Raw genomic sequence first — 5,423 nt, forward strand, 5'->3', positions numbered from 1 at the left:
TTCTCGGCCCACCCCGCCGCGCCGGTCCGCGTAGCCGGGCCCCTGGCGGAACCCCCTGCGACTTTTACATGCGGTGACCTCGCCTTGCACTCCTCTGCCGGGAATTTTTAGAGTTTAGCTCTCCCGGTATTCCCCCCAGAAGCCAGTCCTCAAGCGTAGAGAGACCACTTCCTCACTGTACCCCTCTGGGTAGACAGCCCCGCCTAACTCACTCCTCCCCCTTCCCCGCGTTATTTAATTACCCAGCAGATCGGCTTTGTTCGACTGCAGACACCTGGCTGGCTTGCAGTTGAAAAGCCTTTGATGGGATAAAGATCCAGGTAACCACAAATAAGCAAGCCACGAGAGCAGGCAAATCCATCACACCCGCCTGGATATGTGGAAAGCTAGGTGGGAGGTAGAAGTGGTACTAGGTGGCTTGGTGGGGTGAAAAATTAGAGCCAGCTGGAGGACTTCCATATCAGACACCAACACCTATCATAAAGCTATTGAAATAGTAATTGGCAACAAGGATATACTCTCTGACCAATAGAACAGAGAGTTCACCCACTTCTAGGACTATATGCCAAGAAACTAGAAACACCAATCAGGAAGGAGATATGCACCCCTATGATCATAGCAGCACAATTTACAGTAGCTAAGATTTGGAAACAACCTAAGTGCCCATCAGCAGATGAGTAGATTAGAGAACAGTGGTACATCTACACAATGGAATACTATGCTGCTATAAAAAAGAAGGAACTTTTACCATTTGCAACAGCATGGATGGAACTGGAGAGCATTATGCTAAGCGAAATAAGTCAGTCAGAGAAAGATAAATATCACATGATCTCACTCATATGTGGGATATAATGATCAACATAATTTGATGAACAAGAATAGATCCAGAGACAAATGGCAGGGGAGGCAGGGTGGTTAGAGAGCAACCGAAGGACTTGTATGCATGCATATTAGCGTAACCAATGGACACAGGCACTGGGGTGGTGGGGGCTTGCCAAGGATGGGCAAGCAGGGAAAAAGGAAACATATGTAAAACTTTAGACAATAAATAAAATTAAAAGTTTGTTTTTTAAAAAAAGAACAGAGTTCAGAAACAGATCTACATTCTGTGTCCTTGACGTATGTCAAAGATGCTGTTGTGATGCATTGGGAAAGGATGGTCTATCTTTTCAGTAAATGATGCTGGATCAACTAGAACGCCCACATCGAGAAAAAAGGAGAAGCTGGACCCCTACCGCATACCATACCAAAAAATCAATTCCAGATGGATTTCAAATCTACATGTAAAAGGTAAAACAATGAAACGATCCAAAATAAATATAAAAAAATATCTTCATGACCTTGAGGTAGGCAAAGACTTTTAAAGCACAAATAGTACTAACTATAAAGGAAAAAAAACAGATCATTGGACAACATTTAGATTAAGAACTCCTGTTCATCAAGACACCATCAGCGAAAAGGCAAGCCACCGAGTGAGAAAAGATAATTGCAACATATATCCAAAACAGAACTTGTATGCAGAATATATAAAGAACACTTACAAATCAGCAAGAACAAGGCAGAACGTCCAATTGAAATTGCCAGAATATTTCAACAGGCATTTCTCCAGAGGAAGAAGTTGGATTTTTTTAAAAAGCCAACAAAGATATGAAAAAGTCCCCAATTATCAATCATCCCAGAAATGCACATTTAAGTTACAATGTGCTTTCAGGCACCAAACTGGCTAAAATTTAGAGAACTTGCATAACACTTTAGAAACCTGCTTCGCATTATCTACTAATACCAAATTAACAGGTAGCCTGTGACTCTATAGCAGTGGTTCTCAACCTGTGGGTCGCGACCCCTTTGGTGGTCGCTCGACCTTTTCACAGGGGTCACCTAAGACCATCCTGCATATCAGAGATATTTACATTATGATTCATAACAGTAGCAACATTACAGTTATGAAGTAGCAACGAAAATAATTTTATGGTTGGGGGTCACAACATGAGCAACTATATTTAAAGGGCCAGAAGGTTGAGAACCACTGCTCTATAGTAACAATTCCATCCCTAGGTATATACCCAATAGAGATGTATGCACATATTCTCAAAAAGACATGTTCAAAAATGTTTATAGCACCTCTCTTTGTAACAGCCCAAAAGAAAGAACCTAAATGTCCATCTACAGAAGAGAAATAAGTTGTGTGGAATACTATCCTATATAATAAAAGGGAAATATACAAATTGGCCCTAACAGCAGAATGACCAGAACGACCACTGAACCAGTCACTATGAGGTGCACTAACCACTTCTTGGTCCCTTTCCCCGGCCAGCAGGCTCCAATCGCCTGATGGCCACCCGTGGCGGGGGCAGGGCCGGCAAGCAGGTGGGAACAGCCGACCTCTCAGTCCCTTCCCCCGGCCGTCAGGCACCGATCACCCAATGGCGAGCAGGGAACCGGGGATGGGTGGTGGCAGGGGGCAGGGCCAGCTTCGGGCAGCTGGGGAAGGTGGCCCTGATCGCAGGCCAGGCATAAGGACTGAACCCGCACACGAATTTCATGCGCTAGGCCTCTAGTATGGTAATAAAAATGAATGAACTACATCTACACTCAACAAGATGAACAACTGTCACAAATGTGATGTTGAGTGAAAGAAGCTGGACACAAATGGGTACATATCTATGATGTTAAAGGTGAAAATAGTGGTTGTCTTGAGGGGTCGTAGTGATGGAAAGGGAACCCTGAGGGGGTTCTAGGTGCTGGTACTACAGTTGTACCTCGAAAATATTGTGGGCTTGGTTCCAGACCACCGTAATAAAGTGAGCAGCACAAAAAAGTGAGCCATCATCTTTTTGCTGGTGGAGGGTCTTGCCTCCAATTTGTAAAAGCAAACAAACAAAAAAACACCCACACATCTTTGAAGCAATAAAGTGAAGTGCAATAAAACGAGGTCTGCCTGTATTCTATTTCTTGATCCAGGTGCTGGTTCCATAGAAGTGTCCTATTTTATAAAAGTTAGCTGTCCCTCACTTTATAAAAACGTAATTGGTTTGCACTGCTCTGCATGTATGTTTTACTCTAATAAAAAAATTTCTAAATTGTGCCATGTTGAGTATAATTTATATCATTTTCATTCCCTGAGGAAGAGCTGTTGGCAAGTCTGCAAGCTTCTAAGTGCATCATACTTAAGAATGAGTTTCTACATTTTCCTCGTGAGTGAGTATTTTTGTAGCTTGGTTTTTGTCTTCCCTATCTCATTAGAAGCACAAACTTTTTATTTTTGTTGGATTTTCCCAAAGTGCCTAGTGCAGTGAATGTCAAACAGGCCAACTGGTACATGTATTTATAAACCGAATTGCCAGAAATGCACTTACTGACTTTCTGCTATTCTGGGGTGTCACTGATAACAGTGGTAAAACTTACTTTGGCTGTTCTTGATTTTCAAAATTCCCTGATGCACCTACTTCACGGTGGGTGCATCGTGGGGAAGTAGCAATAAAGAACGACCAGGAGACAACTCGCACCCAGAGAAACCGTGGCCAATCACTGTTCCTCTCAATCCTTCTATTTCCTCTTGAGTGAGTGGGTGAATAACTGTGAGGAGGCAAGAAAATAACGAATGTGAAAGTGCCTAGCATAGGGTAGTTACCATTAACTGTTACTGGAATTGATGACACATTTTATTATTTGTCTTTATAATACCCCTGTGAGATAAGAAGCATCTTTATGCCCGTTTATATGGGAGGAAACAGACTCAGAAAGATTAAGTAACTTCAACCATAAATTCATTCAACAAATATTTCTTGCATGTCTACTATGTGTCAAGACCCATAGCTAGTGAGCAGCAGAGTCAGAATTTGAGCCAGGTATTTTTAACTTCGAGTTCAATGGTATTTTCACTCCATCACAATTACTTTCACATTTGTTTCCCAAGTGCCTAGCACATAGTAGGTGCCCAATACATTAATAGGAGTATTTTCATATAATCTTTGGATTAGGGAATATTAAGTACCAAAATGACCAGGTTGTTACCAAAGTTCACAACTTGAAATATAAACATATAACAGTAAGAAGTCCCCCTCTTAACTCTGTCTCCCATCTGACCAATCCCTTCCCACTATAGGTAACAACTGCTATTAATATTGTGTATGCCTACCAGAGTTTTCCTATGTGTATGTGTGTTACTCCCCCAACCCTACACAAAAAGTAACATACTAGTATTGTACCTGTAGTTCTACATTTTGCTTTTCTTTCACATATTGGAGATTTTCTCATATTAAATGCATGCTATTCCTTTGAAGAGATGTACTATAATTTATTCAATCAGTGTCCTATTGATGGACATTTAGGTTGTTTTCAGTCTTTTCCTACTACAAATAATACTTGTACATATGTCATTGGTGTGTGCAAGTATATCTGTAGGAGAAATTTCCAGAGACAAGATTGCTGTCAAAGGGTATATACTTTCGAAATTTTGGTATATAGTGCCAAATTGCCTTCTATAGGGATTGTATCAATTTATACTCCCCAGCAATATAAGAAAATGCCTATTTCCCCATACCCTGGCCAGAATGTATTACGAAACCTTTGATTTTTTTTTTGTCAACCTGATAAGTAAAATGAATTTTAGTGCAATTTTAATTCACATTTCTCTTATAAGTGAAGCAGCTCATCTTTTCATGGTCAGTAGCCATTTGCTTTTCCTTTTTGGAATGCATACTTCCATTTTTCTATCCATTTGTAGTTCTTTTTGTATCAATTTTCTAGGACCTTTTTTTTATATCAGGAAGCTCAGCTCTTTGTGGTATGAGCTGCAAATTTTTTTTTCAGTGATAATATTAAAGAAAAGAAGTGAAAAATGCAAAGCACTGTTATTTTAGGAAGTTCATTCTGGAAGCCACATAGAATGAAATAGAGAAGTGAGAGCCAGCGCAGGACACTGACTGGAAGACCATGGCAATTGTCGCATGACAAGGGCTTGACTGGCTGGTGACAGTGGGAATGGAAGGACTAAAATGACCAGGTTATTACCAAGGACTAATTAGCAAGAGTTAATAATTAGCAAAGATAAGGATGACAATAACAGTAGCCAGCAACAACAAGCCACATACTCTGCTAAGTGCTTTATTAGCTTTAAGCCATGAGTTAGCTGGGACTACTATTGCCCCCACGTCACAAATGAGAAAAGTGAGTTGTGGCAGTTAAGGAACTTACTCAGATTCACACTAGATGTAAGTGGCGGGACCAAGGCTAACCCCGGGTCTATCCGACCCCAGCGGCCTGGCAGGGTGAAGGCAATTGATCAAAGGTCTGCAGTTTAATGTCTGAGTAATGCCTGGCTTGATGACAGGGATAGGAGCCAGGGAACAGCTGCCTCTGTGACTGGAGAGCAACAGCCTCTCCTTTAGGTACATTGAGCATTTTTCACAGCCTTTCATGTA

This window comes from Myotis brandtii, unplaced genomic scaffold, assembly GCF_000412655.1.
Source record: "Myotis brandtii unplaced genomic scaffold, ASM41265v1 scaffold58, whole genome shotgun sequence".
NCBI classification, from domain to species: Eukaryota; Metazoa; Chordata; class Mammalia; order Chiroptera; family Vespertilionidae; genus Myotis; species Myotis brandtii.